Here is a 24,946-nt window from a genome sequence, read left to right as displayed (position 1 = left end):
TGTTACCAAGGTATTGAAAAGGCCTTAACGAGTATACTGTGACGAATCACTGTAGTAAATTTTAAGGTAGTCCAACCTTTTGTTGAGGTGTGTAGATATGAAGATTTACTTAACTTTCTCACTCACTCAACAGAGGAAAGTCCACTGCACCTGACGGGATACCAATTCGATTCTACACAGAGTTCGCGAAAGAATTTGCCCCTCTTCTAACAACCGTGTACCGAAGGTTCCAATTTATTGGAAAAGAGCACAGGTAGTCGCAGGCTTCAAGAAGGTTCGTCGAGCAGATGCGCAGAACTATAGACCTAATCTCTGACATCGATCCGTTGTAGTATTTTAGAACATGTTTTATGCTCGCGTATCATGTTATTTCTGGAAACCCAGAATCTACTCTGTATGAATCAACATGGATTCCGGAAACAGCGATCGTGTGAGACTCAACTCGCTTTATTTGTTCATGAGACCCAGAAAATATTAGATACAGGCTCCCAGGTAGATGCCATTATCCTGAACTTCCTGAAGGCGTTCGACACAGTTCCGCACTGTCGCCTGATGAACAAAGTAAGAGCCTACGGAATATCAGACCAGCTGTGTGGCTGGATTGAAGAGTTTTTAGCTAACAGAACACAGCATGTTTTTCTCAATGGAGAGACGTCTACAGACGTTAAGGTAACATCTGGCGTGCCACAGGGGAGTGTTATGGGACCATTGCTTTTCACAATATATATAAATTGCCTATTAGATAGTGTCGGAAATTTGATGCGTCTTTTCGCGGATGATGCTGTAGTACACAGAGAAGTTGCAGCATTAGAAAATTGCAGCGAAATGCAGGAAGATCTGCTGCGGACAGACACTTGGTGCAGGGAGTGGCAACTGACGCTTAACATAGAGAAATGTAATGTATTTCGAATACATAGAAAGAAGGATCCTTTAATGTATGATTATATGATAGCGGAACAAACACTGGTAGCAGTTACTTTTGTAAAATATCTGGGAGTATGCGTGCCGAACGATTTGAAGTTGAATGATTATATAAAATTAATTATTGGTAAGGCGGGTGCCAGGTTGAGATTCATTGGGAGAGTCCTTAGAAAATGTAGTCCATCAACACAGGAGGTGGCTTACAAAGCACTCGTTCGACCTATACTTGAATACTGCTCATCAGTGTGGGATCCGTACCAGGTCGGGTTGACAGAGGAGATACAGAAGATCCAAAGAAAATGGGCGCGTTTCGTCACAGGGTTATTTGGTAAGCGTGATATCGTTACGGAGATGTTTAGCAAACTCAAGTGGCAGACTCTGCAAGAGAGGCGCTCTGCATGGCGGTGTAGCTTGCTGTCCAGGTTTCGAGAGGATGTGTTTCTGCATGAGGTATCGAATATATTGCTTCCCCGTACTTATACCTCCTGTGGAGATCACGAATGTAAAATTAGAGAGATTAGAGCGCGCACGGAGGCAGTCGTTCTTCCCGCGAACCATACGCGAGTGGAACAGGAAAGGGAGGTAATAATAGTGGCACGTAAAGTGCCCTCCGCCGCACACCGTTGGGTGGCTTGCGTAGTATAAATGTAAATGTAGATAATTATTTCTACAGGAATGTTCTGAATATTTGCAACTGTTTCCGAATATTAAAGTATCGCCGGCCTTGGTGGTCTAGCGGTTCTAGGCGCGCAGTCAGGAACCGCGCGACTGCTACGATCGCAGGTTCGAATCCTGCCTCGGGCATGGATGTGTGTGGTGTACTTAGGTTAGTTAGGTTTAATTAGTTCTACGTTCTAGGTGACTGATGACCTCAGATGTTAAGTCGCATAGTGCTCAGAGCCATTAAAGTATCACTTGATACAAACAGGATAAGTGACATAATGTTCGCATATGTTCTGCACAAGACATTTACAACAGTGGACGAAGCGAAAATGTACGGGACAACAGCTTTACCGGCGCATTAAACTTGGACAGCTCTGGCCAACCAGCGGTCCAACTAACCTGTAATGATGTGAGCAGTTTCAGTTCAGACGTAAAAAGAGACGGGCAAAGAAACAATATAGCTTCGAATGTCATTTAATTTTGAAAGAGAATGAAATAATATTCGGCAAAATTCCAGCACTACAGCGTACTTCTTAGGTGACCAGACGGGAAGCATAAAAGGATCTCGTTCTTATCTAACATAGTATTCTAATTATAAACAAGAGAGAACTTAAACACAGGGTAATTTTTCTGAGCGACCTATGTGTGATGCAAAAGCATACTGCAGGGATTTCATCATGCTGCCGAATACTGAAGCCATTGAAAGTATTAATTACAGTCAGTCGTCTGGTAATCTCTTAGCTCCTTCCTTATCTGAAACTGATAAACACAGTTTATTACTGGAACTGTCATCTGCTTCGTTGATGGCGAGTCCACGATGCCGCTCAGGCGCCGGGTTTTTTCCTTTTATGACTTGCCATTCTATATCCCGCAACGTTCGGCATTGACATGTGAAAAAGCTGCGTGCGTTAGTTTCAGTGCGCCTGGCAGCTTAGCAGTCTTATTATTTCTCGGGCCAAATCCTGAAGCTTGTCTCCAGATCAGTGCTGTTGGGTTCATATTGTAATGGTACAGTGCCAAATGTAAAAATGCAGCATTTGTATGGCGTGCTCAGTGATGTGAAAATCATTGTTTTTCATGTTTATATGACACATATCAGCATCTGTGATTTGTTTTTCATGTTTCTATGACACATATCTACATCTGTGATATAAAACCTTGGTCATAACACAAATAAAGAGCATTTAGTTTTTCAGTTTTGCCTTAAAAATTAAGTTGTTATGTTTTTCTCATTTGAGCAACTTTTATTAGCAGTCGTCCATAAAATATCGATAATTGAGAATTTATATTTGAAATGAAAACAAGAATTTCGCGTGCTATTTGTAATTTAAAACAAGAAGACGTGCGTTATTCATAGAAAATGATGATCAATTTTACAATTACGAGATGTAGGTAATTCATATTCAACGAGATAAAAATTGATGATGGCGAAACTTGAACCAGCGAATCACTCACCACAACGAATTAACAAGTTACTACGCTAACGTTTCCGCTATACTCAAATATGCATTTGTCTTTGATGTGCAACTAATACAAATCCTAGGAAAAATTCAACGCCGATTATCTCTGTAAATTTATGACAATCATTAAGAACAACCTATTTCTCGGCCATTTTTAACCATGTTCCACACGCATGTTTCAATACTGAACACGGAGCAGCCTCAGCCATTTCCATACTGCGTATCAACAGCTCGGCAATCAGAGCACAACAATGCAGAGACAGCGACTATACATGATTTTTAAAATAAAAAGTATATAACTACAGCGTGATTAAGAGAAATAGGTTGTTATTAATGTTTGTCTTATTTTTATATAGATAATCGGCGTTCACGTTCATGGTGGCTAATTGTCGTGTCCATAGTTCCGCGTAGTCAACGCGTACACAATTTTCCCACTAGAGCGCGCCCCGCTAAGCACAACGGCGCAGGCGCAGCGCTCGTCCGTCTTCACACTACGAGATGTCGCTGCCTTAGAGACGGACCAAATTCTGCTTCCGCCGATCCGCGTATTAATATGTAACGCAGCCAATGAGATTGCTGCTAACGTAGAAACTTTTCTCCTCGCGGATCACACTCGCCCAGTGATACCTGAACGCGCGAGGTATTATAACGAGTGTACAGACCTCCGATTGGTGAGTCTGCATTTGTCTGTACCAGTCTGTACCAGTCTGCATTAGTCTGTACCAGTCTATAGTCAAGTTTCAGTCTGCACCTAATAAGATTATCATATTACTGTACATAGCCATGAAGATGAATGTATGGACACTTTGTCAAGTATCAGAGATATGTGAGAATAAGATCAACGTACCAAGACCAAAGGAACTTCAGTTGTAAAAAGCATCCAGAATCAAGTTACGTAATGTTTATGCTTGTTATTATTTTTAATAAATGTATGTGAAAATTAATCAACTTCTGTTTAAAGTTGGTCACCGTCAATCTGCTACTCCAAGCGTGCAAGTGGCATTTCTACATCTACATCTACATCTACATCTACATGACTACTCTGCAATTCACATTTAAGTGCTTGGCAGAGGGTTCATCGAACCACAATCATACTATCTCTCTACTATTCCACTCCCAAACAGCGAGTGGGAAAAACGAACAACTAAACCTTTCTGTTCGAGCTCTGATTTCTCTTATTTTATTTTGATGATCATTCCTACCTATGTAGGTTGGGCTCAACAAAATATTTTCGCATTCGGAAGAGAAAGTTGGTGACTGAAATTTCGTAAAAAGGTCTCGCCGCGACGAAAAACGTCTATGCTGTAATGACTTCCATCCCAACTCGTGTATCATATCTGCCACACTCTCTCCCCTATAACGCGATAATACAAAACGAGCTGCCCTTCTTTGCACCCTCTCGATGTCCTCCGTCAATCCCACCTGGTAAGGATCCCACACCGCGCAGCAATATTCTAACAGAGGACGAACGAGTGTAGTGTAAGCTGTCTCTTTAGTGGACTTGTTGCATCTTCTAAGTGTCCTGCCAATGAAACGCAACCTTTGGCTCGCCTTCCCGACAATATTATCTATGTGGTCCTTCCAACTGAAGTTGTTTGTAATTTTAACACCCAGGTACTTAGTTGAATTGAGAGCCTTGAGAATTGTACTATTTATCGAGTAATCGAATTCCAACGGATTTCTTTTGGAACTCATGTGGATCATCTGACACTTTTCGTTATTTAGCGTCAACTGCCACCTGACACACCATACAGCAATCTTTTCTAAATCGCTTTGCAGCTGATACTGGTCTTCGGATGACCTTACTAGACGGTAAATTACAGCATCATCTGCGAACAACCTAAGAGAACTGATCAGATTGTCACCCAGGTCATTTATATAGATCAGGAACAGTAGAGGTCCCAGGACGCTTCCCTGGGGAACACCTGATATCACTTCAGTTTTACTCGATGATTTGCCGTCTGTTACTACGAACTGCGACCTTCCTGACAGGAAATCACGAATCCAGTCGCACAACTGAGACGATACCCCATAGCTCCGCAGCTTGATTAGAAGTCGCTTGTGAGGAACGGTGTCAAAAGCTTTCCGGAAATCTAGAAATACGGAATCAAACTTGAGATCCCCTGTCGATAGCGGCCATTACTTCGTGCGAATAAAGAGCTAGCTGCGTTGCACAAGAGCGATGTTTTCTGAAGCCATGCTGATTACGTGTCAATAGATCGTTCCCTTCGAGGTGATTCATAATGTTTGAATACAGTATATGCTCCAAAACCCTACTGCAAACCGACGTCAATGATATAGGTCTGTAGTTAAATGGATTACTCCTACTACCCTTCTTGAACACTGGTGCGACCTGCGCAATTTTCCAATCTGTAGGTACAGATCTATAGGTGAGCGAGCGGTTGTATATGAGTGCTAAGTAGGGAGCTATAGTATCAGCGTAATCTGAAAGGAACCTAATCGGTATACAATCTGGACCTGAAGACTTGCCCGTATCAAGCGATTTGAGTTGCTTCGCAACCCCTAAGGTATCTACTTCTAAGAAACTCATGCTAGCAGATGTTCGTGTTTCAAATTCTGGAATATTCCATTCGTCTTCCCTGGTGAAGGAATTTCGGAAAACTGCGTTCAATAACTCCGCTTTAGCGGCGCAGTCGTCGATAACAGTACCATCGGCACTGCGCAGCGAAGGTATTGACTGCGTCTTGCCGCTTGTGTACTTTACATACGACCAGAATTTCTTCGGATTTTCTACCAAATTTCGAGACAATGTTTCGTTGTGGAACCTGTTAAAGGCATCTCGCATCGAAGTACGTGCCAAATTTCGCGCGTCTGTAAATTTTAGCCCATCTTCAGGATTTCGCGTTCTTCTATCGTCTGACCTAACGGCAGAAGATAAACACCCCACGATAAGACCACGAGACATATTGCTGACACTCGCCTACTTCGTTAGAGCGACAAGTCAAATAATCTGATGGTGTGTGTACCGAAGGTCTTACTGTACGCCGGCCGCAGTGGTCTCGCGGTTAAGGCGCTCAGTCCGGAACCGCGAAACTGCTACGGACGCAGGTTCGAATCCTGCCTCGGGCATGGATGTGTGTAATGTCCTTAGGTTAGTTAGGTTTAAGTAGTTCTAAGTTCTAGGGGACTGATGACCACAGATGTTAAGTCCCATAGTGCTCAGAGACATTTGAACCATCTTACAGTACGCACTCCATACTAATACATTTGAATATCTTAAAGTTTCAATTACCATAACTTAGTAATAACATATCTAATATGTAAGTACGACCTACGTCCAAGAGCGCAGCAACACCAGTGTAAGTATATTACGACTTCTGAACAATCATTGCATTTGTGTTTGTTTACATCAGGTTTATTCTTATGATGAACGGAGTATAGCAATCATTGCATTTACAGAACGAACCCGCGATATCACTATGAATGCGTGGCCAATTGGCTACTCAAAAAAGCGTTACGGTGGGGCTGATTGATGTTTCGCACAAACTGCCCAACAAGATCTCATTTGTTCATTCTGAGAATCCATTCAGTGCCAAGTATAATGACGTTTAGAGAGTTGCTTTGTGTAAACTGTACCCTAGTGACCTTAGCAATTAGGAAAAAACTTGGTGCTGAAGGGAGAGAGGAACAACAACACGCGGACCGTCGTTCTCTGTGTGTACCAGCAGAACATCTAACCTCGCGGACACTGTGCGGCACTAGTAAAAGTAACGACGCGCCGCTTGGTGGGGGATTTCCATCAATATACATGGCGCACGTATTGCAAAGCAACCTGAAGAGCTAATCAGAAGCACATTCTGCGGTAACACGCCGCAATAGAGGGAACAATTTTGAAGACATTCAAAATCATAAGAATAGATTTGAAAACACGATTCCTCTAAAGAATGAAACCCTTTAGCTGTACCGAGCGCTAAACAGGCCAGCAAGTCAGCGTTCGAATGTTGGGCAGCGGGCTTGTGCATTAACTCGTACCAATAATCAAACTCTATCAGAGCCCAACGTTGCAATTTTTGAGCTGTCTGGGGTGGAACACGTTTGGCAGGATTGAATAAGGCCGTGAAAAGCTGATAATCTGTCAGCAAATAGAACTTCCAACCAAACAAACATTGGTGGAACTTTGCCACACCACAGCTAATGGAGAGTGTCTCTTTCTCGAGCTGACTCTAGTTACACTGTGTTTTTAAGTGTTTCCAAACAAAAGCAACATATCTATCAGAAGAACCACTTTTATGGAAGAGGACTGCCCCGAAACCATTTGAAGATGCATCCACGGTAACTGACAGTCCTAGCTGCGTCGAGGCAAATCAAATCATACATCGACGACTTAACTTAATTGCAGAAATGTGGTTTGGTATTCGTTGGACCACACAAAGGGAACATTTTTCCGGTGCAGCCAGCTAAGCACTGCAGCAATTTTTGCAGCGTTATTAATAAATCTAATGTAATTTGTGAGCTTCCTCAGAACTGATTGGAGCTCCTTAATGTTACAGGCCGCTGGCAGATCTCTAATTGCAACCACGTGCGATTTAGTAGGATGTGTACCCTGTGCAATAATTACTTGACCCAAGTAGTCCAGTTCTTGGGAAGAAGGAGCACTTTTCCTGTTGCAATTTAGGCAAGCTACAGAAAAAAAACCCTGAAACAAGCAGTCTAAATTGTCTAAATTTTCAACATGTGTACATACCACGAATGCAATATTGTCCAATTAGCTCTTACAAGAAGAGACTTCTACCATTAACTGTTCCACAACCCGTTGGAAAACGGCAGAAGCTGAAGCACTTCCAAACGGTAGTCTTTCAAATCGAAACTTTCTATCACAAAATATCGCTTGGGCTGCACGCCCAGTGGCAACTGTACGTATAATACGCATAAATTAATCCTTTGAAAGAATCTTCTCTGCCCCAGTCTACCAATTAAGAGTCCATGACAGTCTGTGACTTTAATGTTGTTTTAATGTCATCACACATTTGTAAACCACCTGAAGGCTTCTTCAGAATGGCTGAGGGTGATGTCCAATCCCTGCAGAAATAGGCTGGATAACCGCATTGTCTTTTAATCTTTGCAGTCTCTGAGCAACTTGCTCACATTCTGCATGGGGGACACGCTGTGGACGAAAAACTCGCGGATGCGCGTTATATTTCACTGTCATGTATGCTTCAAAGTCTTTAGCCCTTCCCAAACTTGATTCTAATAGTTCCTTCCACTTCACTACACAAGTCAGGAAGACTAGTGTGGGGCACTGAACCACTGGTTTGTAACACATTGACTTCGATGCACTGGTTGAGCAAATCAAATAAATCCAACGAAAAGATTTTTCACTCTTTCTAGAATTGAGTACATTTTGCATCACAATAAGGGCAAGCTTTCCGGCCGTGATTTGAAAATTACCGAGGACAAGACTTCCTCGTAGAAATTTGTAGCACTCGAGTTGCACGTGCATAAATCTTATCTTATCAAGAAGCATAGAAGATGAAAGGAGGTGGAACCTTCAGATTATATCTGGTATAATTGAAGACCTGTGGTACCAGGCATATGAGACAACATGATACCCCCAACGCCCACCTGATTATTTTAAAGAAGAAACTGATGAGCTCATCCCGGGAAGTCTTTGTGTACTCACAGATACAGTGATACTCAATAAAAACAAGACTGTAATGGATTAGCAGCATTTGTGTAGAAAACCTTACCCCTTGGAAACTCACTGAAGCATTATCATTTTACCTTACACACAAGCTATACCTTTGAAACTGCCATAACCGTGGCTCTCACCATGTCATCGTTTCGTGAATAATCAACATTGTTCGGTGTAAATACTGATCTTTGGTCATCACATTTGGTCTTTGTACAAATAATAACGTTTTCTTCACAAATCCAGGAAAAGAAAAGGTGCCTCAAACGTTGTATCGCCCACATAATGTTATTGCCAAAACTGTATTGGACTATCCATTATTTTTACATGTCATGAGTGGATATGATTCATATCTGAGTTGTTGAGTGAAGTGAAGATCAAATTTACCAGTTAAAAATATACTGACAGAATGTCTAAAACATTTTATTGTAAAGAACAGTGACCGGTTTCGACCAATATCTGATCATCCTCAGACCCTGTCTAAAATATTTTATTGTAAAAAACAGTGACCGGTTTCGACCAATATCTGATCATTCTCAGACCCTTACATACTTCTCGCTGACTGCTGGAGACGGTGGCATGGAACAATAACTGGTCTTGGCTGAGCATGATCAGATATTGGTCGAAACCAGTCATCGTTTCTTAAAATAAAATGTTTTACGTGGCTTGGACGGTTTTTATATTTTAAAAAATATTTTATGGCTGGTGATATTTCCCAAAATCAGCTTCGAAATTTTTTTAAAATTTGTCTATGTTGTGAGAAGAATCCTGTACTGAGACATCACTGAGACAATGCAGGGCAGTGTCTGCGACATCTAGTATCGCAGTTTGCTGGTCATTCGTTATATTGTTGACAGTTTTAAAGGCTCTAAAACAGCTTAGGAAGAAATAGCTAAAGCGAACAAAGCAAGTGAGTTACATGTACAACTTGTGTCACTGAAGCAGCAGCATAGCAGCATCTGCTGAACTTTTTTACTGGATTCAGAAGTAGCTGGGCTGCGGGCATAGACTTCGGGGTTGGGGATGGACGAATCCAAATGGCGGTCTCTTGCCAGTAAGCACATTGCTGAAACCAGCACCAGATGCTATTTTAACACAACTTTCTTGCAGAGGAACGAAAGCCTGCAGCGGGAGTTGCGGATGTAGGAAGTCAGGCTTATGCAGAGTCATTCTGCCAAGATGTTAACCTCAGATATTTCCCGAAACAATTAAGATATACGATATTTGTTTTCAGCCAAATCAATTATGCTGAAGTTCTCGCCAAATGACGTAAGTCTCTTTTCATAGTCTCCTTTCACAGCTATAATAATTACAGAGATCGGCAGCAACCTCGGTTTTTCAAATGGAACTGTAGTCACTTCTGCTGCTAGTTTCGTCGTTTCGATGCAGGCAATTTCAAATACGTTTCATTCTTCAAGATACAATACATAGTTTCGAAGTAATTGCAATACTTAGAATTCAAGATTTATCGGCTTCCAACGTGAAACTGATTGCTATCTTTTGTGGAAGTTAGTATTGCTCTACCACAGTCTAACATTACAGTCGCGACACCCCGTCTTTTTTTGCTACACACTGCGATAGCAGCGCGCCAAGCGGCCAACAAGCGCACTTCTGAATGCAGTATCCCAAGAGTTGCGAATACTATCGTTTACACTGATTTTTAACATCGTTTATACAATAGACCGCATAGTTAGTGCAGTAAAAATCGACAATAACGAAGAATTGACAGCATTTCTATCATTCTTTAGTTTCTTAAGGAGCCTCGAAGGCACAAATTGGCACTTTGCAGGACAGTTTGTTTCCGATTCTGTCGCAACGTACAGTTATTTACAGAAGAGTGACTCTCTGCTTCAATAACAAAAAATTTAGTAGTAAACACCAACAGACCTGACCCATTGTAGAAATATGTTGTATATCTGCCCAACAACGCTTTGTTCTCTGTACTTTCATGCAAAGTTGGAAACCTGTATAGAATATAGTACCTACGTTATGTAACGTGCAAGATAAGCCACCATACTTACAGATGAAGGGAAAGTCAAACAGACTTGGTAACAATACGTCAAAGGAAAAAAAACAGTTTCCCAACACAGAAGTAACTCCATAATAGCTGCTACATTTGAATCACAAACGGCAAGAATCTTCAATATATTAGCTTTTGAACTGAAGGTAATTACATTTACAAAAATATTCATGCATTAGAAAGTCGAGTAACTGTAAGAACGAGCGAATTATCAGACACTATATATATATATATATATATATATATATATATATATATATATATATATATATATATATATACTCCTGGAAATGGAAAAAAGAACAGATTGACACCGGTGTGTCAGACCCACCATACATGCTCCGGATACTGCGAGAGGGCTGTACAACCAATGATCACACGCATGGCACAGCGGACACACCAGGAACCGCGGTGTTGGCCGTCGAATGGCGCTAGCTGCGCAGCATTTGTTCACCGCCGCCGTCAGTGTCAGCCAGTTTGCCGTGGCATACGGAGCTCCGTCGCAGTCTTTAACACTGGTAGCATGCCGCGACAGCGTGGACGTGAACCGTATGTGCAGCTGACGGACTTTGAGCGAGGGCGTATAGTGGGCATGCGGGAGGCCGGGTGGACGTACCGCCGAATTGCTCAACACGTGGGGCGTGAGGTCTCCACAGTACATCGATGTTGTCGCCAGTGGTCGGCGGAAGGTGCACGTGCCCGTCGACCTGGGACCGGACCGCAGCGACGCACGGATGCACGCCAAGACCGTAGGATCCTACGCAGTGCCGTAGGGGACCGCACCGCCACTTCCCAGCAAATTAGGGACACTGTTGCTCCTGGGGTATCGGCGAGGGCCATTTGCAACCGTCTCCATGAAGCTGGGCTACGGTCCTGCACACCGTTAGGCCGTCTTCCGCTCACGACCCAACATCGTGCAGCCCGCCTCCAGTGGTGTCGCGACAGGCGTGAATGGAGGGACGAATGGAGACGTGTCGTCGTCAGCGATGAGAGTCGCTTCTGCCTTGGTGCCAATGATGGTCTTATGCGTGTTTGGCTCCGTGCAGGTGAGCGCCACAATCAGGACTGCATACGACCGAGGCACACAGGGCCAACACCCGGCATCATGGTGTGGGGAGCGATCTCCTACACTGGCCGTACACCTCTGGTGATCGTCCAGGGGACACTGAATAGTGCACGGTAAATCCAAACCGTCATCGAACCCATCGTTCTACCATTCCTAGACCGGCAAGGGAGCTTGCTATTCCAACAGGACAATGCACGTCCGCATGTATCCCGTGCCACCCAACGTGCTCTAGAAGGTGTAAGTCAACTACCCTGGCCAGCAAGATCTCTGGATCTGTCCCCCATTGAGCATGTTTGGGACTGGATGAAGCGTCGTCTCACGCGGTCTGCACGTCCAGCAGGAACGCTGGTCCAACTGAGGCGCCAGGTGGAAATGGCATGGCAAGCCGTTCCACAGGACTACATCCAGCATCTCTACGATCGTCTCCATGGGAGAATAGCAGCCTGGATTGCTGCGAAAGGTGGATATACACTGTACTAGTGCCGACATTGTGCATGCTTTGTTGCCTGTGTCTATGTGCCTGTGGTTCTGTCAGTGTGATCATGTGATGTATCTGACCCCAGGAATGTGTCAATAAAGTTTCCCCTTACTGGGACAATGAATTCACGGTGTTCTTATTTCAATTTCCAGGAGTGTATATATATATATATATATAATATACGCAATATATATAATTTCCAGGAGTGTATATATATATACTCCTGGAAATGGAAAAAAGAACACACTGACACCGGTGTGTCAGACCCACCATACTTGCTCCGGATACTGCGAGAGGGCTGTACAAGCAATGATCACACGCACGGCACAGCGGACACACCAGGAACCGCGGTGTTGGCCGTCGAATGGCGCTAGCTGCGCAGCATTTGTGCACCGCCGCCGTCAGTGTCAGCCAGTTTGCCGTGGCATACGGAGCTCCATCGCAGTCTTTAACACTGGTAGCATGCCGCGACAGCGTGGACGTGAACTGTATGTGCAGTTGACGGACTTTGAGCAAGGGCGTATAGTGGGCATGCGGGAGGCCGGGTGGACGTACCGCCGAATTGCTCAACACGTGGGGCGTGAGGTCTCCACAGTACATCGATGTTGTCGCCAGTGGTCGGCGGAAGGTGCACGTGCCCGTCGACGTGGGACCGGACCGCAGCGACGCACGCATGCACGCCAAGACCGTAGGATCCTACGCAGTGCCGTAGGGTATCGCACCGCCACTTCCCAGCAAATTAGGGACACTGTTGCTCCTGGGGTATCGGCGAGGACCATTCGCAACCGTCTCCATGAAGCTGGACTACGGTCCCGAACACCGTTAGGCCGTGTTTCGCTCACGCCCCAAAATCGTGCAGCCCACCTCCGGTGGTGTCGCGACAGGCGTGAATGGAGGGAGGAATGGAGACGTGTCGTCTTCAGCGATGAGAGTCGCTTCTGCCTTGGTGCCAATGATGGTCGCATGCGTGTTTGGCGCCGTGCAGGTGAGCGCCACAATCAGGACTGCATACGACCGAGGCACACAGGGCCAACACTCGGCATCATGGTATGGGGAGCGATCTCCTACACTGGCCGTACACCACTGGTGATCGTCGAGGGGACACTGAATAGTGCACGGTACATCCAAACCGTCATCGAACCCATCGTTCTACCATTCCTAGACCGGCAAGGGAACTTGCTGTTCCAACGGGACAATGCACGTCCGCATGTATCCCGTGCCACCCAACGTGCTCTAGAAGGTGTAAGTCAACTACCCTGGCCAGCAAGATCTCCGGATCTGTCCCCCATTGAGCATGTTTGGGACTGGATGAAGCGTCGTCTCACGCGGTCTGCACGTCCAGCACGAACGCTGGTCCAACTGAGGCGCCAGGTGGAAATGGCATGGCAAGCCGTTCCACAGGACTACATCCAGCATCTCTACGATCGTCTCCATGGGAGAATAGCAGCCTGCATTGCTGCGAAAGGTGGATATACACTGTACTAGTGCCGACATTGTGCATGCTCTGTTGCCTGTGTCTATGTGCCTGTGATTCTGTCAGTGTGATCATGTGATGTATCTGACCCCAGGAATGTGTCAATAAAGTTTCCCCTTCCTGGGACAATGAATTCACGGTGTTCTTATTTCAATTTCCAGGAGTGTATATATATATATATATATATATATATATATATATATATATATATATTACATGTCGAAGAAAGTCCCTGTCATAATAAAGGAAAACAACAGAAATATTTGCTTCTCAGCTATGAAATATTTATCTACATTATCTCCTTTTCTTCGGTGTAAGCTGCAATTACCCAGTTTTTCGAAAGTATTTCTTCATCAGTAAGTCGCTGTTTGTCATTGAATCAATGAGATTTGGCAGTTTTTACATTTCTTTCCAGATAATTTATGTTCCTTTGGTAATTTACTAATGCACAGAACACAAAACAACTATTTCGTTAATGAAGTAGAAAAATAATTAAAACAATCATTGCCCTTACGACATAGGTAACTGCCTGGCTTTGTCGCCACTTGGAGCGCTAGTGTCGCTGCAACGGCAACAACTTTCGCACCAATGACTGTAGCAGCCATGGAGATTAAAAAAGAAGGGAGTTGTCAGTAGGTCACAAATTTGAAGCCGACGTCCCCCATCTTAAGTAGCCCAAAACAGTAGGTTCATTGCATTCATACCTCCATGGTTCACCGCAGTGATACTTCGCCGCGCGGGATTAACCGAGCGGTCTAGGGTGCCGCAGTCATGGACTGTGCTGCTGGTCCCGGCGGAGGTTCCAGTGCACCCTCGGGCATTGGTGTTTGTGTTTGTCATTAGGATAATTAAGGTTAAGTAGTGTGTAAGCTTAGGGACTGATGACCTTAGCAGTTAAGTCGCATAAGATTTCACACACATTTGAACTTTCTTTTTTAATACTTCTCCGTGACCTCACTCTGACGTGCTCAGTTTCGACCGTGTCGAGTGCTTCCATTGTATGGAGATGTTTCGTCAAAAATAACACCTCGAGTTGTTGACGGGTGTACTAGTCGATCTCATTGTGATCTAAAGCCTAAAGGAATTACATTTCTTTCGTAAGTGGAGGAGACGCAATATTTTCTTTTGTAAACATGAATTATGGTTGCTCTGTTTACTTTTATTGAGTTATTTTATCTGTCTTGTTTTACCCAGTGTGCGTTCTTTCTCTTATTTTCTGTGTTTTTCATTCCCTTACAAATCGCAAACGCTACGACATCCGTGCCACACTGTGTCAACGGTATCGGCCCTGCGCAAAACACCGTTGCGTAACCGCGCTGATTGTTGGGGACATCTCATGCCCATAACTTCCTCCCTTCATTGTTAACATTTGCACTACCCTAAAAATTTTTTGGCTAGAACAGCCGGAGATAGCGGTCATGTGTGTATGAGCTTAGTGTGTATGATTGTATGAAACTTTGTGTGCTTTGATTCATTTCCGTAGAAGACTTTGGCTGAAAACTTACACGAGCACTCTTTTCATCGTGCCTGCCTACTGCTTGGCATGCGACTAGCAAACTATACGTTTCACAGTATAGCTATTCCCTCATGAAGTATGTTGAAAATATTCCACAGCACTTTAACGGGGACAATGATTGACGTAATTACAGTACCAGAAGAAAAATTGACATTCGTTACGCCACTTTAAGGTTGTCTGTAGCACAAACAGGGGTTCACAACGCTGCAACCAAAACTTTTGATCACTTACCTACTGTTCTTAAACGCCTGACAGAAAGCAAAGTAAAATTTGAGACTAAACTGAAAACGTCTCTCTCTGATAACTCCTCCCATTTCGAAGAATATTATTTATTATTAAATGTGTAAATAGTGGTGGGTAGGACCTACTGACTAACATCTTTCTGCCTTTAATTAAAAAAAACGAAAAGAAAGCTAATCAATGTTCAGCATATAGGTAGATTTACAAAATCAATAGATATTAATATATAATGCCTCGTTTCACATCATTACGTCTTATCACGACTTCAAAAACCTCAAAAGAAAACTGAAAAGTAAAATCAAGCAGATGGTCAAAACAGACGTACCTTGCTGTTGTGCTATGATTGGTTATTTCTGAAAAACTGACAGAGTTACTGGCGAGAAATATTCCGGGAAAAGAAGCAAATAGGCTACTGTTGGAAAGGTAGGCCTACATCTCACTTTGATTAGGCTATTCTTAAAACATTTACTCACATACATATATTAAAGCAAAATATCCTTTTTACAGTATCTTAAGCGCTTGAGACCACCCCCTTAGTCACGTTTATAGCATTCTACAATGCTGGAAGATATCTGAAAAATTATATCGTTCTTTTTTACCCTGTAAATTTCTATTACTGTCCAAACAATGAATGACACATCATAGGTAAGATTGTAAAGTGAGAAGAAGTGTAAACTACAGTGAGACTAAAGCACTGACAATCTAATAAAACAAGAGCTTTATTCTGCATGTAGGTATACCTCTATGCAATTCTGTTTCGTTGACATTTCAATAATCGATCACTTTGTCGACAAGCAGAAGATACTAGAGCGTGTCTTGCTTCTCTCTCCATGCACACGTTTATGGATTAGCAATGAACCCGTAGCTAAGTTTTCTGTAAACGTGAACATTAACAATGTTGTGTATGTGACTTGAAAGCTGAAAATGTTCCAAAAGTGCAATACCACTCAGCAAATAAGCATTGGTTTCGGAGTTCCAGCTTCATTCGCAATCGATACAAATATATTAAACAACTACATTTAAATCTACATGGATACTCTGCAAATCACATTTAAGTGCCTGGCAGAGGGTTCATCGAACCACTTTTTCAATTCTCTTTTATTTCAGTCTCGTATAGCGCGCGGAAAGAACGAACACCCATATCTTTCAGTACGAGCTCTGATTTTGCTTATTTTATTTTGGTGATCGTTTCTCCCTATGTAGGTCGGTGTCAAGAAAATATTTTCGCATTCGAAGGAGAAAGTTGGTGATTGGAATTTTGTGAGAAGATTCCGTCGCAACGAAAAACGCCTTGCTTTTAATTATGTCCAGCCCAAATCCTTTATCATTTCTGTGATAATCTCTCCCATGAAGTGGAATAAAATGCATTACGAAAGCATCCTTTTCACATTACATCCTTCACTTCTTTGTTGTTCGAAATATGTCAACAAGGAATGAGTTACATTAACGACGCCAATGAGTCCTATTATTATAGCAAACACGCTTCTACGAAAACAAAAACCTTCGAAGTTGCCTTCCTGACCCTATGTTATTCTCGCAAGCTCTGTCATTTATAGTATTTAAAACAGTTGTTGCACGCACGTGACAGAAATAATGAGCAAGCAGTCTGCTAATGTTTTGGGCTACTTAAAATGGCGACAGGCCCGCCCACTCTGGCTTCAAAACAAAATACGGCGTGAATCTGTAGCGCCATCTGCATTCTTTTCTTACCTTCTTGATCTCGGCTGTATGTATTAGTTTATGGTTACACTGAATTGTTACGTGAGGCCAATACGGTGCTTCTGCCTGTCGCAGCTAAGAGAGTCTATAACTTTACAATAGAGCCCATATTATGTATGTTTGAAAATTGGTAATGTTTTCTGAGTATAAATGTAGGTATTTTATATTTTTAAAGTCAATGGTGATTAATTGAAGGGATGTAATGTATATTTATGAGAAACCATTTGAAATAAAGATTGTAAAGAGATGTAGTAGACACGTTGGTAAGTCAGGCATTATGTGTAATCCAAAGACGTCATTGAGACATGAGCACAAGCAGACAAAAAGAGTTGTTGCAAGCTGACCATGATTGAAGGCGCATGCTAAGTGGCTGTGCTAGCGTGCACAGCGTATTGTAGATAAGGTATGCAAAATGTGATAGGTTATTGTGAATTTAGGAACGGGCGTCTACATGGTCCACAAAACACTGTTTGATCAAAAGGATCTGGTAAAATATATTATTGAAAGAAGAGTACTGGTTGCGGCCAAAAATAATACATAGTGTTCGTCGCTGGAAGAAGAGCCTGTTGCCATTATTGTTGCTACAAAATCATAATGTCTCGCTAACCGCAACTTCACCACAAGTTGATTGTTCCATTTAACACTGTAGTACCTATTGCAAAAGTCTTACCATGGTCGTAGAATCAGTTTCTGCTGTCTGGTCAACATTCAGTATTAATGATTTTTCTCAAGTCATCCACAAACTGTAGCACAATTTTCCTATCGTTATTATTACCGAGTGCCACAATAATAAAACACATATCATTTAAAATAAAAGATTTTGAATGCAATAGTCAGTAAAACTTCAATTTTGCTTCTTCGTGAAAAGAGAACCAACAGTAAGTAACTGAAATAATTAATTGGTAGTAGTACGTTAACTATATTCTATAAGTATTTGAAAAAAGTAGTCCAGTGCAAATTAAAAGTAACTCCAACATACTGATATAGTGAAGTGATTATTATGGTTAACAACCGTTATTGTAATTCTTCATTTTTGTGGCCACAGTGTCCGTAGTTGCTTTATAATTCTTGAGGTTATCTTTGTTCTGTCGTTGCAACTACAAAAATGTGTGACTTTTTCCACGAGACACGTTTCGCTTTATTGAGGTAAAGCATCATCAGTGGTCTGAATTAAGTTATTTACATTTTGATTTGCTTTTAGATGCAAAAATAGTTCGTTAAGAATGAGTTGATTTGTACTTACGGTGATTTTCCATTGATTTCTCGCTTACATCGGGAAGTGCCGTCTGCTAGCACATCCTGTTTCCGCGTTAGATGCTGATAATTTGGTCTAATTTTTAGTTTTTCTGCAGCACTATGCATTTTTTATGTTTATCACAACATACTTTTACGCACACCATTGCTTCGGTTTGTTTTTATACTGCTAACTATGTGTTGTGGTTTGTGTTTTGTATTGTTGCCAATATAACATTTCCAGTACTTTGCTTGACCTACAACGTTTTTCATTTTTTTATTAGGTTATTGTATATGTGTAATTCTATTTGATTATGTTTCTGCGTATTTATGTACTGTCTAATAGTAGGGAAGGAATAATGATGGAGGCTTTTTGTGGAGGGAGAAATCATGATGAGTGGATGTAAGTGTATAATTTTCTTGGAAAACAACAATGAAAACTTTATGAATATCATAAAAATCAGTAAAGACAGACACCTCCTCCCTTTCCAAGAAAATTTCCACATACAAAAAGCATTAACAGAAAATAAACAGTTGCTCAATGACCAAATAAAAGTTGGAAACGAACCCTATACAAAATGATTCATGAAATGACTTTGAAAAGGAAAGAGCCTTTTTATATGCTTCACCCCTTCCCACTCTCCTACAACCCCCTCTCCTAATTTAATTCCACTTCTCGTTCCTCACCTTCTCCTCTAACTCACACCCCATCACACTGCTATACAGTTACGTCCACTCATCATGGTTTCTCTCCCCCTTAAAAACGTCCCTCCATCGCTATTCCTTCCATACTCTTACACAGTACATAAATACACAGAAACGTAATTAAATAGAATAATGCAAATACAATAATCCAATAAAAAGAAGTTATAGGTCAAAGACAAAGTAGTGGAAAGGTTGTGTAAGCAACACTGCTAAACACAATCCACAACACATAGTTAGAATAACATAAACAAATAGAATACGGCGGTGTGCATAAAAATGTGCTGTGAAAAGATAAGAAATGCACAGTCCTACAGAAAAATTAAAAATTACGCTAAAATTATCAATGTCTAACGCAGAAACACAAGAATTTGCTAGCAGTCGGCATTTCCCGATATAAGATCTCAAAAAAATCAAAATGTAAATAACTTAATTGCAGACCACCGATGATGCTCTACTTCAATAAAACGATACGCGTCTGATGGGAAAAATCATGCGTTTTTGTATTTGCAACGATAGATCAAAAATACCCTCAACAGTTACTGTATTTTATGTGTTCTGTATGTACGTTGTGTGATTCTTGGCTCTCATAATGTCGGTGTTGCCTAAACTGTTTGATACTATTTTGTAAAACCATGTTGAGCTTAGCTATTATAAAATCTGGGATGGAATATTGATTAATAGTTGGTATTGCCTCGCAAAACTTGACGGCATTCAACGTTTTGGGAGTAAGGTAGCTCAATCTATACCGTATCACATACTGCTAGTAGCTAATCGGTAAAGGTTTCGCTGCTTCTGCCATGTCCAACACAGAGAGAGTTAACTTTGTTTTATGGCATTTTCATTTGAGTTTCCACGTAAGTATTTACAGTTGCTTGCTAAACGCATGTCACTAATTGTAATGTAACATCAGTTTCAAACCAATGTACAAAAATTCATAACTTTTGCTCGGACTCGAGCAGGCGAGCATACATTGCCGTTCAATAATTAATATTTCACTCAATTTCATTTACGCAATTAATTATAAGCTTGACTAACTACATATAAATAATTAAATTGATTACACAGTTTGTTTTCGAAAGTTGTTGTGCAGTATAATTATTTGTGCTTTAACCATCAGTAGCATACGCGCTCGCTTCTTTTTAGTCAAATTATTGTTCGTAATAGATGCCTTTCCTGAAAGTTACAGTACATTACGTTACTCGTGTCATTAAAATACGGGAGGTTGCTGGTCGTGTTATAAGTATACTTACAAAAGCGGAACAGTGGAGAAACGTTTAATTTAAGACTGGTAATAATGACACTCGGCTACTTGTGTTTGGACATCAATCGGAGGGAAAAGGATGTTGAGTCGAAAGATAAATTAGTAGTGAACTACGACAACAATTATGCACTTGTATCTGCCTCGAAAGAAATTTGCACGTCAAAAGTTAAATGGAGTAGTAAAACGGGAACTTGAGGCATAAAGACTGATAAATAATAACTTCGCATCATTTCAATGTCAAGATGCACACTTTCACAAAATTTCTCCAGCAACAGCAACAAAGTGAACAACAAAAGAACGTAGTCATAAAAAGTTCCATATAATTCCACTTACGTCACCAATTGTTAGAAATATCCACCGTGTACTGCAATATATATTTGTAGCCTCTGGTAATAGAACTTCTGGGCAGACTGTAGAGGTTCCTTCGATATCATTTTACCTGCTTTAAATATACGTTGTTTTAAATTCTCTTGGGTTGTCGTAACTTGTGAATAGGCTTCATGTTTGAGTTTACCACAGACAAAAAATTCCAGTGGCATCAGGTCAGGCGAATGTCCTGGCCAACTGACAACGCTTTCACGTCCATCCAGCTGAGTGAATTATTTCCTGGACACAAGCGAGTAGTGAGGCGGGCTCCTATTGTGCTGATAGCACAAAAGTACATGAAGTTCATATCAGGTTTTATTGTGGGGTAAATTCATCCCCTTGTCGGTTATTGCTGCTGAGCAATGAGACGGAATGAATTACCAAATAAAAAAATAAAGGGTGCCATTTAAAAAAGTCATACTGCTGTCCATATCTCTGTAAAAAACAAAGCTACAACGAAGGCAATCATGCTGACTGATGTCCCCCTGTCGGCTAAAGAACATTTGCTTGAAACATTTTGCAATTTGCATCTGGACAAACAATTATTTAGGGTGATCAAGATAAATGGGACACCCTGTACAAACATTTTGTTTATTTATTCCTTCAAAAATCGCTTTTCAATTTTGTGTAGAGTTTTTATTCTGTAAGATTTTGTGTGTTAGAACTGAAAATCAAGCACTGTGACGTGACGCATTATAGCTCTGTTCACTGCACCACGTAATACAGAATTTCACGGGACAGCTTACTTAACATACAGTTATACGTTTTATGAAATTTCTTTAGAAACAAGTTACTTCCTTTGGCTCAAATGGTTCAAATGGCTCTGAGCACTATGCGACTTAACTTCGGAGGTCATCAGTCGCCTAGAACGTAGAACTAATTAAATCTAACTAACCTAAGGACATCACACACATCCATGCCCGAGGCAGGATTCGAACCGGCGACCGTAGCGGTCACTCGGTACCAGACTGTATCGCCTAGAACCGCACGGCCACTTCGGCCGGCCAGTTACTACCTTTGTGAAACATTCTGCTGGCTGCGGGATATAAATTAACCGTTTTAGGATGATCAGTTTCTATGAGTCATTGCCTGTGACACGAAAACTTGTCGTCGAATTACAAAACCGGGGGCCTGGGATTCGATAGACAGTCGTTACCAGTTACTTTTTTACTGCTATTTATCTTTTCTTCCATGTCAGACAACAGTTTGTTGACATGGCAGATGCTGAGTTGAGCCATATTCCAGATTCCTCGTAAAATTGTAAGTTCCTCTATAACAAGGGCGCTCATAGGATAGTTTGTAGAAGGGGAGGGGGAAAGAGGGGGGGGGGAGGAGCAAGGCCTGTAGGTGTGGAGTATTTCTAATATTTAGAAAGACGAATAGCGACTTGTAAGTAGCCATAAGCCGACTTGTAAATGATTTTCACGAGGGAAAATGACCACTGCGCCACCTCGCTCGTACTGATTTTGCCTCAAAAACAGTTAACAAAGGGCAGTTCAATTACAGTCAGCTTGAGAAAGAGGCGCTCGCCATTATGTACACTCCTGGAAATGGAAAAAAGAACACATTGACACCGGTGTGTCAGACCCACCATACTTGCTCCGGACACTGCAAGACGGCTGTGCAAGCAATGATCACACGCACGGCACAGCGGACACACCAGGAACTGCGGTGTTGGCCGTCGAATGGCGCTAGCTGCGCAGCATTTGTGCACCGCCGCCGTCAGTGTCAGCCAGTTTGCCGTGGCATACGGAGCTCCATCGCAGTCTTTAACACTGGTAGCATGCCGCGACAGCGTGGACGTGAACCGTATGTGCAGTTGACGGACTTTGAGCGAGGGCGTATAGTGGGCATGCGGGAGGCCGGGTGGACGTACCGCCGAATTGCTCAACACGTGGGGCGTGAGGTCTCCACAGTACATCGATGATGTCGCCAGTGTTCGGCGGAAGGTGCACGTGCCCGTCGACCTGGGACCGGACCGCAGCGACGCACGGATGCACGCCAAGACCGTAGGATCCTACGCAGTGCCGTAGGGCACCGCACCGCCACTTCCCAGCAAATTAGGGACACTGTTGCTCCTGGGGTATCGACGAGGACCATTCGCAACCGTCTCCATGAAGCTGGGCTACGGTCCCTCAGACCGTTAGGCCGTCTTCCGCTTACGCCCCAACATCGTGCAGCCCGCCTCCAGTGGTGTCGCGACAGGCGTGAATGGAGGGACGAATGGAGACGTGTTGTCTTCAGCAATGAGAGTCGATTCTGCCTTGGTGCCAATGATGGTCTTATGCGTGTTTGGCGCCGTGCAGGTGAGCGCCACAATCAGGACTGCATACGACCGAGGCACACAGGGCCAACACCTGGCATCATGGTGTGGGGAGCGATCTCCTACACTGGCCGTACACCTCTGGTGATCGTCGATGGGGCACTGAATAGTGCACGGTACATCCAAACCGTCATCGAACCCATCGTTCTACCATTCCTAGACCGGCAAGGGAACTTGCTGTTCCAACAGGACAATGCACGTCCGCATGTATCCCGTGTCACCCAACGTGCTCTAGAAGGTGTAAGTCAGCTGCCCTGGCCAGCAAGATCTCCGGATCTGTCCCCCATTGAGCATGTTTGGGACAGGATGAAGCGTCGTCTCACGCGGTCTGCACGTCCAGCACGAACGCTGGTCCAACTGAGGCGCCAGGTGGAAATGGCATGGCAAGCCGTTCCACAGGATTACATCCAGCATCTCTACGATCGTCTCCATGGGAGAATAGCAGCCTGCATTGCTGCGAAAGATGGATATACACTGTACTAGTGCCGACATTGTGCATGCTCTGTTGCCTGTGTCTATGTGCCTGTGGTTCTGTCAGTGTGATCATGTGATGTATCTGACCCCAGGAATGTGTCAATAAAGTTTCCCCTTCCTGGGACAATGAATTCACGGCGTTCTTATTTCAGTTTCCAGGAGTGTATTTTGTTACAAAGTTGCACAATATTTGTAAAGGCAGAAGTTGTATGTGGTAGCACATCATCGGCCTTTAACGGCCTTGTTCAATCTTTCCAATCTTGTCCCGACGCGGACAGCGTAAAAAATGGAACGTTGGGCTCTGAGATTGTCTAGTTATCAGTAGGAGTTGTACAGGCCCACAGACCACTATTAGAATGCTTGCACGTTGTCTTTGTTACCGGTCGGTCCTGACACAGTGTTTGATTCTTCTGTTCGAATTATGTTTTCAAACCGATACTCTGGAGTTTGAGAAGCCTTCAAAATTTTCGTCTTGATTTTCGGCGTGTTGCTGCAGCAACTGCTTCTACCTCAGCTCTTCAGGCTGTTTTGCAATATGTTCCTCATGGGTGGTCGCATGTTTTGAATGATACTCGCACTCCACACCTAGCAGTGCGTCGCTATTTCTGGAGTTGTTAAGCACTATTCTTGCAGTCAGGTGTTGTTCTGCAGCATACAGAGAATGATAATGCGTATGTTGTGATTGGTTCAAATGGCTCTGAGCACAATGGGACTTAACTTCTGAGGTCATCAGTTCCCTAGAACTTAGAACTACACAAACCTAACTAACCTAAGGACATCACACACATCCATGCCCGAGGCAGGATTCGAATCCTGCGACCGTAGCGGCATGTTGTGATTTCACATTTCATACAGCATGAAGTTCTGTGATCGTTGTTGCATCGAGGTCACTAGGGCGTAGTTCACACGAAGTAACTCGCCAGACGAGTTGCACTTGCGAGACCATGGCAGTTTTGATTGAGCAAACGATATCTTTTTGCAGTGTTAGTGCAGAGCATCAATCAATGCCTTTCGCCTGCACATGTCCGTCTGGACCATGGCAACGAATGGATAATGATTTCAGAGTTCGTTCTGGAAAACGTGGTGTTTGTTGGTGGTAAACGCATATAGTAAATCTACTTTTGTTGGCCTCATGACATCCACAACAAGCGCGTTTTTTGCTTCATCTTTTATTTTTTGTCTTGAAGGTGTTCCTGAGGTCATTGTCTTGGACTGTTTACCACAATTGACGTCATGAGATTTTCAGCTGTTTTGCACTGCCAACGGAATTTGCACTGTCACCACCGCAGCGTTCCGCCCTCAGTCTCGCTCGCACGTGCAAACGTCACACGGAGGTAACCTCAAAAGTCTTCTATCCTCCTAGCGCTCCTTACTAAG

Source organism: Schistocerca gregaria, chromosome 5 (genome assembly GCF_023897955.1).
Source record: "Schistocerca gregaria isolate iqSchGreg1 chromosome 5, iqSchGreg1.2, whole genome shotgun sequence".
NCBI lineage: Eukaryota > Metazoa > Arthropoda > Insecta > Orthoptera > Acrididae > Schistocerca > Schistocerca gregaria.
Note: the sequence above shows the minus strand (reverse complement) of the source record.